This window comes from Ornithodoros turicata, chromosome 7, assembly GCF_037126465.1.
Source record: "Ornithodoros turicata isolate Travis chromosome 7, ASM3712646v1, whole genome shotgun sequence".
Lineage (NCBI taxonomy): Eukaryota > Metazoa > Arthropoda > Arachnida > Ixodida > Argasidae > Ornithodoros > Ornithodoros turicata.
This window is the reverse complement of record NC_088207.1, coordinates 13,354,574-13,371,259: the sequence shown is the minus strand read 5'-3', so window position 1 is coordinate 13,371,259 and position 16,686 is coordinate 13,354,574. Positions and strand designations below refer to the sequence as shown.

General features: G+C 47.1%; 1 long non-coding RNA gene across 1 annotated transcript; it reads right to left on the bottom strand.

The window, feature by feature from the left end:
* Positions 1-820: 820 nt before the first annotated feature.
* LOC135400216 (uncharacterized) lies at positions 821-14,464 on the bottom strand. Its single transcript, XR_010424559.1, has 4 exons — positions 14,363-14,464; positions 14,230-14,279; positions 7,630-7,701; positions 821-940 (listed from the first exon to the last, which is right to left on the bottom strand). It is a non-coding gene; the product is annotated as an uncharacterized LOC135400216 (long non-coding RNA).
* Between the last annotated feature and the right edge of the window lie 2,222 nt (positions 14,465-16,686).

The following is a 16,686-nucleotide window of genomic DNA, read 5'->3' as shown; positions in this document are numbered from 1 at the left end:
CGCGACGGTTCTAGGCATGAGTGATCAATTGTAGGACTGAATGCTATCAGTACCCACAGACTTTTTGTGAGCTTTAGTGTCTATTCGCCGCAAGATCCACATTGGCGACACTGTCACCTTTCTAGTGTGGATAATACGCGGGCCGATGTTCGGAGTTGATGGTTCTTTTCCGTAATTATTGTGCGTATTCATCGAAAGATCACTTGTGCCGCGATGCTACGATACTGTTCGATTCCCCAATGCTCCACCTATTGCACTGAACGCGGAATAAACGTGTAAAAGCAGACGACGCGTCCACACTACGGTAGTTCATCGTTTCTCCACAGCGCACCGACACCTTCGACCTGAGAGCGAATAGCATCGTTCGATACCAGTCATGTTAATCTATATTACTCAAGTCGCACAAATTTCTAGAAACACGAAATGAAGACATACGATAACAATCTCAATGCCACACTCTTAAAAAAGAACTTCACCGCATAGCACGCTCGTAGCCAACCATCATCTCGAATGATATCGTTATCTGCCCTGATTTGTTGAAAACAGGAGGCGTACGCCTTTTTTGTGACACTTATGCTGTTCATAATTGTCACAGAAAAGGCGTACGCCTCCCGTTTTCCACAAATCAGGGCAGATAACGATATCATTCAAGATGATGGTTCGCTAGGAGAGTGCTATGCGGTGAAGTTCATTTTTAAGAGTGCAGTATAAGATTTTATTTACACACATGATCCAGCTGTTGCTTTTGCTGCTGCTGTTGTGTTGCTGCTGTTGTTGTTGTTGGTGCTGCTGTTGTTGTTGGTGCTGCTGTCGTTGTTGGTGTTGCTGTTGTTGTTGTTGTTGCTGCTGCTGCTGTTGTTGTTGTTGCCGTCGCTGCCTCAAATGCTGCACTCGACAAGCACCTCCCGTCAAGACACTTCCCTCGACTGAAACGTCTCGTCTGCGAAGATGACAAGATGTATTAGTGCAAGTAGGAAGCCTTCAAAAATGTGCGTCATAAATGCGGGATAACGCGGGTGATCAGGATGGCTTTCAACGAGGATTGTCTCTCATTCTGCTATCTCGCCTTTGCACGAAATCCCCTAATTCATTCATGATTTTTTTGTTAATTTGTCATCCATAGTATACTCTCTTTAAAAAAAACGGCGTCTGTGCTACTCTCATAGCTTTTTTCTTTAAGAAAAATCATTGTATTCTTTGGTACACTGCCAAACGCTTACGACATGCGGTAGCTTTGTGGCAGACTGACATGGTCCCTGCGATAAAGCCTGGGGCGCGTTCCTGTTAGCGTGTGAGCACCTTAAGGCTGGTTCACACTGTCACGTTTACGCTTGCGGCTACGGGTTACGGGCGCTTACGGTGGGGGTTGCCATGACGACGAAGAGACGGCGCCCGCAAGATCGTTTCCGCAAGGAGTTGAGGCAACTTCAACTTTTCTCCCGCTAGCTCCGTAACCGTAAGCGCACTGGCCAATAGGATGGCAGAAAAGTTCGGATGCCGCGCATGCGTTTTGTCTCGCCCGTTTCCTTGCAAAGATGGCGCAAACATTTGCTGTCTTAGAAGCTCTTATTCTCCAAGTTGAGAAGTTTTCCTGGCTATACAATAGCAAAAGAAGCGACTACAGTGATGCCACGAAAAAAGAAAACTCATGGATGACAATTAGCATAGCAGTGGGTCTGTCAGGTGATATCTTCACTCAATGAATTTGTCCGAAGTAGCGAGTTGTGCGTTGCACTGTCGACGATGGCGTTAAGTTAAGAGCATTAACAGTTAACAATTAAGAACATCGTCAAGGAATGTCTGATTGTCTTCCAAAGCAGCCGGCACCGGGGTGCTGGACGCTGGACGTCATGCTACTCTGTGGCTCTATTTCACTTTTCTTCGGAAAGATGGCGCTCTAGGAGGCCGCTCCTCATTGGAGGAACGGAGCGCCGCAACGTAGTAATGTGAACGATGGAGGAACGTAGCCGGCAACGAGACGGGTTCTACGTAAACGCAACCCGTAGCCCGTAAGCGCGAACGCGGCAGTGTGAACCAGCCTTTAGGGCCGGTTTCACCAACATGGTTCACCACTTGAACCAAGATCAACATTCCCTAGACTGTGCGTCAACTGATGACTCCGTTTCACCAAGCTCCGTCAAGCTAACGGACGGTTAAATCTGACGGGCGACTTGAACCGCCGATATTCGTCGGTTAACCTCGCGTCAAATATGGCGGCGTTCATCCGTCATGGTGTACGAAGTAGCTGTACGGATTGGTCCCCAAAGACCCAGCTCAAAAGGAACGTAAATCAATTGATCTTTGCATCGTACGACTGATGTAACGACGTGTTGAGTAAGAGCACAAGTACGAGACAGTCCATGTTTGTGCTGTGCCACGGAAGGAGAGTTCACCGTAACCTTGTGCCATGTTGTGGAGGCTGTGGCTGTGGGCTAGCGCGGGTGCGCCTGTCACAAGTGAATGCTGATACGAGCATGTAACATCGTTTATCCCCTTATGATGGACATTGGCAAATATGTGGAGTACAAAGCAAATAGGAGTGTATCTGTGCCATTACTTAAGCAAAACCTAGAGTGCCTGAAGTTTTTTGTTTTTGTTTTTTGCAACAGGAACATTTCAGATTGCTTTAGAAGATATAGCTGTGGGGGGGGGGGGGGTAAGCAAGGCTACAGTATGGTAAATCAGTAAACGTGTGACAAGTGTACTCGCCTCCTTGTCGTGCAGGTTCATAAAGTTTCCAAGGACCGATGAAGAGAAAAAACCGATAATGTTCAACTTTTACAAAATGTACCGCTTTCCAGGTGTCATAGGTGCTATTGATTGCACGCATGTATCTCCACCAGTCACCTGGTGGTGACACGGCTGAACTGTTCCATGCCCAAAAGGTTACTTCTCCGTTAATGTGCACTGTGTATACGATTCAGCATTGCATATCACCTATACACTGTGGCGGGCTGGCCAGGTTCAACTTCCGGTGCGATAATACTTGACAGCGGCAGGCTGAGATCAAGAGTGGAACACACGCAGTCAAGTTGTCACCTGCTAGGGGACTCGGGTATCCCTGTGGGCAATACCAATTAACACCTTTGGAGACACCGCACACCACCGCTGAGAAGAGGTACCAAGAGTCCCCAGTATCCCCAGTATCAACTCGCAATACAGATGAAAGGTCGTATGGGTTGTGGAAGCGTCGTTTTCCTGTCTTAAAAATGGGTCTGTGTATCAACATGCACTCAGCACTTCGAGTAATTATTAGCACTGCAGTGCTCCACAACGTTGTGAGCACAAATGGTGAGCACGAGCCCAGTGCTTGTGAAGTAACGGCAGCTTATGAGGACGTTGAAGTTCAGCATGAGGATCTTCCAGACCGGGGCAGCACAAGTAAACGTGATGAGGTCATCACTCACTTTGCATATGAATGCCAGTCTGTACAGAGGAGAAGATAGATAGCAGGAAATACCTCGTATCTCACTCATTTTGCTTTACGCTTCAGTGACAAAAATACTCCAAAAGCCGGGAGACGACATAACTATAGACAACAAAGTAGAGAACTCCGACTTAACATAACAGAATAACAAAGTTTGTTATTTTCTTCGAGCTATGAATCGGCGGAAGCCCTGTTGAAGTTTTACGAAGTTTTTTGAAGTTTTGAAGCGTACATGACTTCGCAGAGCTCCAGACGTGCTGCCCTGGTGGCAGAGCACATAAACAAGGCGATGTATACTTTCTCGTACGTCCTCCTTGTCCATTTGGGCGTTATTGGTCCTGTGAAATCAATGCTTCCCACCTGGAAGGGGTGACATATCGTCAAGCGGTCTGCTTGTTGCTGCCCGTCGACTTAATCTACATGCCCGGAGTCGCTTTCTATCTTTCTGCTTTCAGCGCAGTCTCTTATGATGTGCTTCATCTGCTTATCACCCAGAGCCTCTCCCTTGGTTGAACGAGTGTGTTACGCACTACAGAATGCAGTAGTTGGCAAGGGGATGCAGCAATTAGAAGTCTGCTGTAGTGTGAGTTGGCCGGGATGAGGATGAGGTGACGCTCGGCGAAGAATCGTTATTTCCTGTACGAATGCTGAGTGTTGTTCCTCCTTAATCCAATACAGTTCAGCAGTGTGAATTTCTTTTCGACTGTGGACCTCCCTGTCTCACTCACCTTGCGTTTTTTGAAAAACGGATGATCCGCTCTGTCACTCGATAAAGTAGAGTCGTGCTACTAAAGCGTTTCATGTGTGACAGTTTAACAGTGGCTGTACACGTTCGCTACTCGTTTACAACATATTGCGCGGTGTTTCTGCGCAGCAGCTCAGGTCTGCTGTAAGATTACTTATCATCAGTTGACCAGGTTGGTCCCTCCCACAACAACTGTGAGGCCAATAACTAGGGCGAATTCGGATGGTTATTTCGTGGCAACCTTTTTGCCAGATCCCGAGCAGTCATGTCCTGTACCTGGCTAACCTTTTCAGTGACTTCCTTCTTTGTCGACTTCTGTGACCCGACTTCTTTCATTGGCTTCTTGATTTGGCTGTCAGCTGGTGTACCCGGTGTTGTGATGGTTTACAGCCAAGAAGTACATATACAGCTGTGCCACGGGCAATAGGGTTGGCGGCGGAGGAAGAATGTAGCTCAGATTGTTCGTTACCCCTGGTGGTGCGTACCGTAGCGACGTGGAATTTGTGCAGCTTTTGGGCGTGGTATTTCGCAACACCATGCTCCCCATCTATCATTCACATCGTGTAGTAGCATAGCCCAGTTCCTCTTTCCCTGTGTCCTGTAGGGCAGGAGGACGAAGACAAAACACAACGAAGGGACTTCGTTGTGTTTTGTTTTCGTCCCCTTGTCGCTTATTACGTACATAGCTTTGGCTGCGTCTACTAAAAAAGCGCCGACAGCACCGGTAGGGGGCTGTGCTAGCGACAGCAGGCGCTGGTTTAGTAGACACGCTCGCTGGTTTTGCTGAAAATGGCGGCCAACGAGCAGACGACGAGAGCTTTGTGACGCCCTCATCTTGGCCTCCAGCCCTGCCTCACGCTTCTACACCAATAATATGCCCGAAGGCGACTCCCTTTTATCACGAGGGACGTCTCAGTTCTGTATAATTCGTTGATCCGTCGTTGCAAAACTGCTCCTGTAGAGAAGCAAATGTGTGCAGAACCGAAACCGCGCGAAAAGGGGCGCGTGAGGTTTATTTCAGTTAGTACATCGCGGCACATGAAACGTACTTCAATTAGTTCCGTGTACGTACCGTGCTGCAATTCTGCTTGCTTCTTCTGGAGTGACAAAAGAACGTTCACGCATCCTTGCGGTGTTTTTATTGTGACAGTGATGAGCACAGCAGTCGATGTGGACGCCATGTTCAAACTACGCGGCGGGCGATGTCGTCTGCTATCGTGACGTCACACAGCCAGCAGCAGCGCGCTCAGCGGCTCCCGACCTGCTGCCTGCGCTGGCCAGCGGGAGCAGCGGCGCTGCGGCAGCAGGTTGTCTACGAAACGAGCGCGCTGCCCTAGTAGACGGAAACTTGCCATCCGCTGACAGCGCTGGCAGCGGCGCTGCTTTAGTAGACGCAGGCTTTGCATCAACCACCCCATCACATCCTTCTGTCCTGTAGTGGTACCTTTCCAGACACTGTGTTAGGCAGGGTAAATCCCAGAGGATCATAAATTTAAGCGATCGAGCGCAAAACATCCCTTTTCATGACATCCTTTGTTGTGTTTCTACTACGCTGTACGTCGTTCAGTGGCAAAGAGAGGGTGCCAGGCCATATCATGCCAAGGACCTCTTTTATCGTGCCGATTATTATGGCGTCTTTTTCGTTGAAAAATATGTCACGTATTTTGTTGCAGTTGGATCCCCAATATCTGTTCCTTCATTGAAGCCTTACTGTGGATATTTCTCTATGTATATTTATTCTGCTTCCTGGACATCCTGTGCGCCAAATATTAGGTAATCCAGGTGTACGAATTGTTCAAGTACCGCTCACAGTCTCCGGGTACTCCTTCGCGATCAGTCGAAGATGATGATGTAACCTTGCTGCAAATGTCACCCTATTCATTCTCCGGACTTCGATTTTTGACAATGGCTTCCCTTCCTGTGGTAATGTTTCGTCACAAAGAAATTTCAAGGCGTCGCGATCCTCTTCACTGATCATTATCCTCAGAAACGCTTTTTGCACGTCAGTTACTAAAGCCAGCGCATGCAACAGGAAGCTATAGGTGGAACCATCATGACGTCCGGGTTTAGGTTTGGACTAGAGTCCAAATTATCGTTCAATGATTTGGTGAGAGCTTCACGCGATGAGGCATCGCACACTATCCTTATCCCAGAGAAGAACTGACTCTAATGAAACAAGGGAAAGGGTGCAGGCTAGCTGGTATAGATCCACGAAGAAGACACGGACACAGAAGGGGGGACAATACACTGTGTCGTCCTTCTGTCTCCGTGTCTCTCGGTCTTCTTCAAAGAACTGTCTCTGTTCGAAATATCGGCGGCTCTCGTCCTGAAGCAATTCTCTTCATACATTCTTCCCGGTTCGCTGGATTTTTACGCACATACTGTCCTTATATTGGTTATTACGCGATCCTCCCTTATCACTGACTGGTGTGGCGTGTAGTATATATGTTTTGGGTTCTCAACTGTGTCCACGAGCTTCGCGACCTTTTCTGCCACAAGCGGTAGGAGATATTCACAAATGGCAGTGTCATAATTATGCATCACGTGATGGGGAGAATTCAAGAACCTCTTGGTCACTTGGGCGGGTCGTCCTTGGGCTATTCTTTTGTTATCTTTCATATAGACACAATAGACAGAGGTTAGCGATCTGGAGTTCATTCCCGCCTCGGCCTCCGTGAGCAGTGTTTGCATGTCCGTGAAGTTTAGTACGCTTTTCTGATTCGATATCCTTGGACACCTGGAGCCAGGTGATGACTCATTGTCTTATTCAGCGATCGATTCAACAGGCACTGACGTAATTTCCGCACAAAATTGGAGGTGACCTATTTAATTGATCCATTCTAATTCGCCCGTTTTCATTTCTACCATTCTCCGCCGCTTCGGTGTCGCACCTCCGCACGAATGCGCAGTATCGAGGGCACCGACGATAACTACTCCACCGGAAGTCCATGCAGTCTTGCTTCCGGCTGAAGGGTTGTATACCCGCATACCAAGGAAGCTGCAGTGTGGTATGGTGAGCTAGCACATCGTAGTCTAGGTAGTCACGGGCAGAGGGAGCAAGTGGCCGGTGTGTGGGGGGGAGCCCCCCCCTTGAGCTTCGAGGCCACTTGTGAAAATTATACACACTTTGTTCATAGGACGTCCTGAATTTTCTCCGATGTCACGAGTAATATGGACCTCTAACACGAACACAATCGTCTCAGGTGAAAGAGGTGAAGGGGTTGCACGCTTTGCCCCCCCCCCCCTGAAAAAATTCAGGGAACGCCCATGTGGGTAGTACAGGCATCGGTGGTATCAAAAGATGCACCCGTCACTAACCGGTTCACCTATAGACCAAACACAGAAAAAAGCCTTTTCAGCTCATTATTTCAAACGGAATATTTGCTACTAGTCGCATATCAAGCGAAACGGGCAGTAGATATTTAGTAGGAATGCTTTGGTAAGACGGGTCTCTTACCAGGCACGGATATCCGTCGTCTTCCTTTTCTCTGTAAGTAGCCGGGAACTTGCATCGGTATGTACATCGTGTCTGTTGGGATTGTACGAATCACCTTAGACAAGTAAAGGTATATAGTAGCAGGTACTTCCACATGCAGTCCTTATGGAAAGTGTCTGATGCTAGTCGACGAGCACTTAAACACACTTTGACTGGGCACACTGGCCTCATACTTGCTCAGAACTTCTGCGTCGGAAGTTCGTAACAAAATATCGCAATTACGTACTGGAGAGACACACGTGAAAATACCCATACGTCGATAAGATAGGGATAAAAACATTTTAGTAACCCTACGAGGAACTCCCTGATAACACCTTAAAGTGTTGTCGGAATAATAGACGCTGTTCAGGAAATCCCAGAGTGCTTAGCGCCGCTTTGAACTGTGGGAGTTTACTAATACGAAAGAAACGGGCGGCCTCCAAATTGTTCCGATTTCCTCCCTGCCGGTCCATAGTCCACGACGTGTCAAGGTCAGCGAAAGCAAAATGCCAAAGATTATTCTTCGTTCCCCCGCTCAGCAAGCGCCCAGGATGCAATGCGTGCGCAAAGAGCACTGGGATTTTCTGAACTCGTCTATTCTCACGGTGGGATCCCCATTTTTTTCAGCGGGGCTCTGCTTATCGCTTCCACTAACATGGACACTCTATCGCTCCTCCTTTGTCGTGCCTATCAGTTCGGAGACATAATGGCCGTTTGTCATGTACATGTAGAAGGAAGAGCTAATCTTTCTGCTTGTTGGTTGAGTATAGGAAGCAAGTCGTTTCGGAACGAGCTTTTCTTCGGTCATCCGCCCCTCCCTTGTAGATGTGCAGGGTGGTTGCTATAAAGGATCAGTCACATTTTCGACCGTGACGCTATGCCTATGTGACTTCTGTTGCCATAGAGTGAAGAGCAGTTTATGCCAGAGAAACCTTCGAAAAATCGTGGTTACCAGCAATTACGTAACAAAATAAATACGGCCACGCAAACTTTCGTCTTCATGTGTTTCCTATGCGCTATACCGATGGATGGAGCTTGCGTGGTCGTATTTATTTTGTTACACACTGCTTGGTAACCACAATTTTTTTCGTAGGTTTCTCTGGTATAAATTAATTACTCTGAGGTAGAGGAAGTCTGTGCGTCAAGGATGTATCGCGCCAAGAAAGTATCACGTCTTGCACGAAAATGTGACTGACCTATTAGAGCACCCACCCTGTATATAATACCCCTGCCACACGGGAAGCTTTCAATGATTCTTCATTGAACAATGATCATTGATCACAATTCAATGATCATTGAACACGCGTGTGGCGCCACCAAGCGTGTAACATTTCAACTTCGCAAAAAGCATTGCATCTGATGCTCCCTGAAAGGTTGACACGCTACACCCTAGATGGCACCACGCGCGTGTTCAATGACGATTGCTTTCAATGATCATTGAAGAGTGCACGTGTGGCAGGGGTGTTAGGTAGCGTTTCTTCGATAAGCCGTGTCAGAAGGCGCGCGTGTGTTCGTCTGTCCCTGCCTTGCTGTTGCGCTTTAACTCTCAGTAAAGAAAGAATGTATAAATAGAGGGTACACACTAAACTTTCTTACACCCTTTTGAGTGTGAAGTGGTTGTACCATAACTCACACCCCTTTGAGCGTAAAAGTTTGTAAGTGTAATGAAATACGCTTAGCTCTCATGGTGTATTTCAAAACACCTTCAAACCTGTACACTTAAAAGGGTGTGAACTATCGTACACCCACATTACCTCTTCAAGGGTATAACATCTACTTATCGGGTGTGCAGCTTGTTGATCTACACTGGTAATTCGACGATACCCTAACTGATTCAGTTTTGGTGTAAATCAACACCCTTGAAGGGATAGTCGCATCCGGAAGCGTGTTCCGGAACTGTTATGGTCATGTTCCCTGTCGTTCATAATGTACGCCGGCAAATTTTCTCCGCACAAATCCACTTGGTTGACTCAGAAACGATTTTTAAATGTTCGCGCTTTCGGCGCGCACGGCAATCCCCGCAAGGCGCCGACACTGGATGACGTCACCGGGATAAACCAACCATCAGGAGGCGCTCCTTCCCGCCGGAGTTCTGTGTGTGTCTGAGCGTGCGTCTGACCCTTTTTCTTGTTGTCTTGTCGCGTTTGCTTTGAAGTACTTTGAACCACAGCGTGTGCCCTAGGATTTCACGCCGTTGACGTGCGATTTCACAGCCAGGAAACCCGTGTTACGTGCCCGGGTGCACAAAGACTTATGACGCGAATCCCGAGCTTACATTTCACCGACCTCGCAATGGCGAGACGAAACGAAAGTGGGAGGCAGCGATCGCCAGCCACTATTGTGGTGTGGCCCAAGGATTGAATGTTTCACGCGTCTGTTCCTGTCATTTCGCCGACGACGCCTATTTTGATGAAGATGTATTGCAAGTTCGGCTCGGGCTATGGCAGAAACGGAAACGGCTGAAGATTGACGCCGTGCCTACCATATTCGATCAGGAACAAGGGCAGGAACCAGTAACGGAGGTAAGTGACAATCCTGCGTGGTCACAGCTACGCTGCGATGAAAAATATCAGTTGTCACAGTAAACATCATCGCGAACACCTGGCCTTGCCGCCGATTGTAACGTCACAGTCACACCGCCTACTAATGTACACAAATTATTACAATGATTGCAGCATCCTGACGCAATAGTACGCGTACTCTCGAGAAAAAAGATTGGTGTGTTGTTGCTGTGCTAATTGTCGCCTGTATTATGCAGGAGTAACGTAACACTCCCACATGACAGCGTTATTCTAATCTTATTGCAGCTAGTGGATGTTTCTACAGTTCACAGTGTAAGCCTGATGGCAGCATTCAGGGATGTGGAAACATCGCAATCTGTGTTTGGCTACGTCCGAGACACTTCACGTTGCATAAGTATTTTACTGCAGCCTTGTTGCTAATTTCTGGCTCTATTTCAGGCGGCAGCAAGCACGTCAACGGAATCAACTGGATTTGGTATGTTTTGTCAAGCCACGAAAATATTGCAATTCGTTTTGCACGTCCCACAACATAATGGATATGTACGAGCCCTGAAAATTGTCGAATCCTGTCAAAGGAATCTTGTGTGATGCGGCTGCCAGCGTTTATAACGTAATGTCGGCAGGAAAATAACCGTGCCAGTGAAACAAGGACCGCAAAGGGGAAGATTTATTTGCATAGTCATTTTTATGTTTGTTACTGTACCCGCTAGGCCCTCAACGTATTCTTTTCAGTGTTAACACTCAAGGCCATATTTCAGATGCAGAGGTCATGGCTGAAGCAAGTGCTGGGGACCCACTTCACGGAGCCTCACAAGGGGGTTGTTATCCCCTGATTCCAGGAAGAGGAAAACAAAGGACACACACTTGCATAGCGTATTAGTACACCAGATATGGATCTGCCAACATGAACCCTCCTAACATCCCTGTGGCAGCATACCTGTAACCACCCAGACTTCACCCCACATTAATTTAGAACCACAGCACAACATAATAAAATAGCTTAGGTTCATTTCCCTGCCATACATAATGGGAGGCAAATAAACCTAAGCTATTTTGTTATTCCCACTCCGTCATACTCCACTGTACAATAAATCGATACAATTATAGGGTCATTCTTTATTCCCGTCACTACACCGCATTGACAATCCGCACAGAGTTCGAAATATTCCCACCTCGGCACTAACTTAGTGCAGTACAGTCTGGATTTGATGCCAGAGCTAATACCGCCACGTGTAGTAGTTTTTGCTGTACAGACGGGTAGACAGTCTGTTGACTGCAACTGGAGATACAGAGTGACAAGACAAAACATCCCCCACACTGCAATGACGAAAAGACGAAAATTGCTGCAAGACGAAAATTTTGCTGACATAGGCACACTTCGTGCAAGTGAGCCTTGGTCATCCCCCTTGCCTCCCATCAGAGGTTTTCGAGAACACCACACACCTATAGTATTCTCGAAAACCTCTGATAGGAGGCAAGGGGGATGACCAAGGGCTCACTTGCACGAAGTGTGCCTATGTCAGCAAAATTTTCATCTTGCCACTACATGTCTCGAGTTCCAGCCATCAGTATGCACCAGCTTGTCTCTCTTGTCAAGACACCCTTGTTTCGATGGTCCTAACGCTGATAGCCTTGATAAGACGTAGACGGGAACGCCCTCCTGATTGCTTGGACAACGCATCCAGGCCATCTTGTGAATGACGAGTATGCCGTGAACCTCAGGCAGCTGGAAAAGACAACTCCACATGACATTTCTTTTTGTTTAGCATCATATCTTGTGGGCATTTGCATACCTGCCAAATCTCCCGCAGTGTTGGGAAGACAATAGAAGAACAGACACTATCCCAACCTTGGAGTTCAAAGCCTGTGCATTCCTTCCTTAATTCCAGGGTCTCCCGCATTTTGAATGTGGAAGGTTGGCAGATGTGCAACATAGTACAACAAAAAAATGTCCGCCTCTTTCAGGATGAGACCGATTCCAACTGCTAACTCCCTCCCAAACCAGCTTCCCTCCAATTTTGGCAAAATCCAATTTCTCCCAAAATACGTTACTCTTACATTCTTCAGTAACATGCTTCCCCCCTTCATTGGCACCTCAAATGCTTCTGTTTTCAGACTTGTAAGACTTTCCTTCAGAGTTTAAAATTCCCACTGGATATCTGCCAATCAATCAGGGTTTTGTATTGCCAATCAGGCCATGGCTAACTGGCATAATTGCGAGCATGTCGAGACTAGCTGAGGCGGCTGTGTTGCTTCACTTTTCCTAATAGAATTGTTGGACCAGGATTCTCTAGATTGTTCCATGGCTGTCGTCCACGCTTATGATTTATGGGGGACAAACTTGTGTAGGCCAAAAAGCTGCTGAGAATAGTCGCCCTTTTGTATACAGCCCTCGTCCACTTTAGGTGCGACAATTTGCATAACCAATAACACCCGACTACCACCCGAGTTTACCCTTCCGAATCTTGATGGGGGGTCATTTAAACCGAAAAATTCATTACGGTCGTAATCATATAGCAAACGGGAGAGCACTGCAGCAGGCTTACCTGTGGTCCTGGAGATTGAGTCGCCTAAAATGTTGATCATAGCGGTAGAATTGAGGCGCGTACTCCACTAGAAGCTCACTACGGAGGCAGATGTCTCTGAGTAATGGGTGTTATGGGTGTTATGGGTGAGTTGGGTGTTATGCACTGCACGGCGGCACTGTTGCACATTTCTACCACCCTGGCAACAGAATGGCAACACAGGCTCTCGTCGGGCTCCTGTGGGTCGCGGACTCCACACAGACACCTGCCGATTTCAACATTCTAAACTGTTTCGCACATCCGACGGCAACCATGCAAAGAGATACGTCACCTAAAAATGTCATCCCGCGGGTTAGCCGCAGCCACATCTCGTGGATGGTCGGCGGGTTCCAGAGGTATTGGGTCCGTAGAGTATGGGTCATCATCCAGCATTAACTCGTCGCCGCTACCGCTAACATGTTCGTCAGAATGTTCCCCAGACAGGGAAACATCACTCTCGTTTTCCGACTCCATGTTTGCTCCCTTCGCTTCGCGATCGCCAAACAGGCGCGCGGCTCGCATTCGCCCAGGGCGCGCGCTGATTGGCCTTATCCGGGTGACGTTTCCTCCCACTTTTAGAGAGCGAGGGCGCAAGGGTTCCGGTTTCTTTTTCATCGGAATGCGCGAAAAGTACGCCGCGGATCGAAATGGTATTTTCGGGCCCACTTCAGTGGTCGGCAGGGAATTAGAATTCGCATTAGTTTCGAAATTGACCTCGGAGAATGCGACTGTCCCTTTAAGCAATGACGTAACGTGTACAGGTTTGTTTCCATAGCGTATCCTGAGCGTATCATGCATATTAGCGAAAGTGAAATCATAACATTATCATGTATAGCATTGTGTTCTCCCAATATAGCAATTCTGAATTGGTGCTACACTGGACCGCAATACGGTCTGATATACGGATAAGGATATATGCGTCTAAACTTGGAAATAAATTTGAAACATCACATAAATGGGATGACGAAGCAAAAGCTCACTTAGAAAGGCATGTCCTTTCTAAAAGAAAACAAAGGCTATATATTGGCTGCCTTGCGAGTGTCAGCAGATTCGATAGCCCTGCTCACATTCTAGTCAAAACGAAGGGTGAGGTGTATAAGTGTAATTTGATTATATACAAAAAGAAACACTAAAGTGAAGAATCGCTTGGTGTGTCAACTCACCCCCAAGATAACGTTTGTGTTTCTTACTTGTTCTGGTATGAGGAAAAGTTAAGACTCATTGTACACGCCATTCATATTCCACGACAATGTTAAACGTTTCAGAATAAGACAAAACACCCTTAAACCGGTACATCCTTATTACGTACTTAGTACGCCCTTAACACCCCAATGTAGATGTGCACCCAATCCACACTCATCTATGAGAGGGTTAGCCTCGAAGTGGTGTAATATGAGTGTGATCTGGGTGTATATTACAAACTACACCCTTCTTACATTAACACAGGTGTAAAAAAAATTGGCGTGCATACATAATAAGGAAAGGAAAAGTCATACTTGAGTCGATGGCCACATCCGTGGACACTTCATCGTGGACCGTGCTTCAGCTGTAAAATATTTCCCGCTAATCACACAATGTTTCTAAGCTTACTTCTTCTTATTCGCCCATTCCGAAGAATTACGCACTTACCCTGATACGCATTCAGCAAAGCAACACACAGTAGAATAGCGGCCTTCATCTCACACCGATTCCAGGAGATCTATACGCTCTGCAAGTAACCGAGCGTTCTGCGCATATCTCCTCTCCCATAGTCACTCCACTCGGGAAGCCCCATTGGCTAAGGCGGCGCCCTCCCTCTTCCATTTCACTGCCTCCTCTCATGCGCAGAGACACACTTGCACAGCGAATACTCTTCATTAGCCCAAACCATCACGGCCTGGGCTATATTGCGTTTGGTTGTTTGTTTTTGATAGTTCGTTGTTAACTTTGAGAGCATTGCGCTCAATATTTCAGTAGAAAACACGTGAAAGACCTCGTAACGAGTTGCCTAATGCGTCATTAAAACTCCAATCAATCAAAAACTTGGTAATGAATCGGAACAGCCGCACTTTTGTCTGTGCTACGGCCTTTCATTCGGTTTTGATTGACCAGCGTTTCAATTGTGAACTGCCAAATGTTTCCGTCGAATGCAATGCACGTGGCGTTAACGGACGTCCTGGTTGCCAGAAATCGACATCCATCTTGTTGTGCACCTGCGAAACTGACATGATATGTAGTTCTTAATTGTGAATTCCGCGTAAGAGTTTTCTCTTTTTTTTCCTTTTTTTTTTCTTTCAAGAGCATGTCGAAAGCATAATGACGACTTCGAGGCTACTGAGTCCTTTTTATTTCGTTGTGGCGTTTCATAAGGTTCATAAAGACGTCACACGAGTGATGTCACAAAGTTTAGCGATCCTCGCTTTAGAGGCTTCTTTTTTTAGACAGCCACGTTTTAGAGAACAACGTTTCAAGGAAAATGGTGACGCGCTACGTTTCAAGCGAAAGTCGGTTTAGAGAACCACGTCTTTAGCAAAACTTCACGGTGGCTTCGATTTCATTTTTGCTTCTTTCGTCTTTTGAGACACGCGAGAACGCATACCTGTTAACGAGATCCTTAAAAGTCGTATGTTGAGCCTATATGCTCTTAAAAGCGAACTTCACCTCATAGCACGCTCCTAGCCAACCATCATCTCGAATGATATCGTTATCTGTCCTGATTTGTTGAAAACGGGAGGCGTACGCCTTTTTTTTGTGACAATTATGAGCATCATAAGTGTCACAAAAATGGCGTACGAGTGGCGGCGTAGTAGCCGGCAGCATGGGCGCCGTCAAGGAGGGGCACTTGCCCCTCCCTGGCTCATATTTTTTTTTTTTTTTTACTTTGCCAGAGCTCTGCCTTTGTGATCAAGGGTGCACATCTCTGAAAGTTCGCGCCGTATTTTTCATACTTTTCTTTTTCGTTCCTTCTCCCGCAAACAGCACACGACCTGTCCCAAATAATATGCTGCAGTGTCCAAGCAATGAAAGCTCCGGCCACATAATAAGGTACGCGTTGCGTTATCACCAATAAATTGATGAGAATATAATCCACACTCTTAAAAACGAACTTCGCCGCATAGCACGCTGCTAGCCAACCAGTATCTCGAATGATATCGTTATCTGCCCTGATTTGTTGAAAACCGGAGGCGTACGCTTTTTCTGTGACAATTATGAACAGCATAAGTGTCACAGAAAAGGCGTACGCCTCCCGTTTTCAACAAATCAGGGCAGATAACGATATCATTCGATATGATGGTTGGCTAGGAGCGTGCTATGCGGTGAAGTCCATTTTTAAGAGTGCACGCTGATGGCACTGATGGTACTCGGAGTTATTGCGCAAGACAACTGTAGAGCGGCACCCTCCCCCCGGGGGGGACTGTGCAGTGGCGATCGGGTCCGAGATCTTGCCCCTCCCTGGAAAATTGCCTAGCGGCGCCCCTGGCCGGCAGCACCATCTTAAAAAATGTGTGTTACAGTGAAAAAGTTGGTCTCCGCTATTACATTAATCGCTTGCACAAAAGGATTTTCAGAGGGTCATGCGTAAAGCTGATCGCGGAGATTTGTGTCCATACCCACAACCCGCCGCGTGCGGTGATGTACCCGCGACACCTCGGACGCCGTGCCTGTAGACCCACATCCTGAAAACAAACTGCAGCGAAACTGAAACAACAAGTGTATTACAAGATAATGACTGGGGAGAGCTCTACCCCATTGCTGATGGTGATGCGGGGAATGAAATAATGAGCCCCTTCACAATAAGGATCGGAGTGCTATGGTATCCAGAAACGTGAAGAGAGATGTTGTGGCCAGGGACCAAACAATTTTGTGAGCGGAACTGAATCTGGGCGAAACTGATAAGCGAAACTGAGTGTCTACTGGCAAACACCAGAACTGCGAAAGGAATCAGAAAAAAAATAACGATACATCATTCGGAA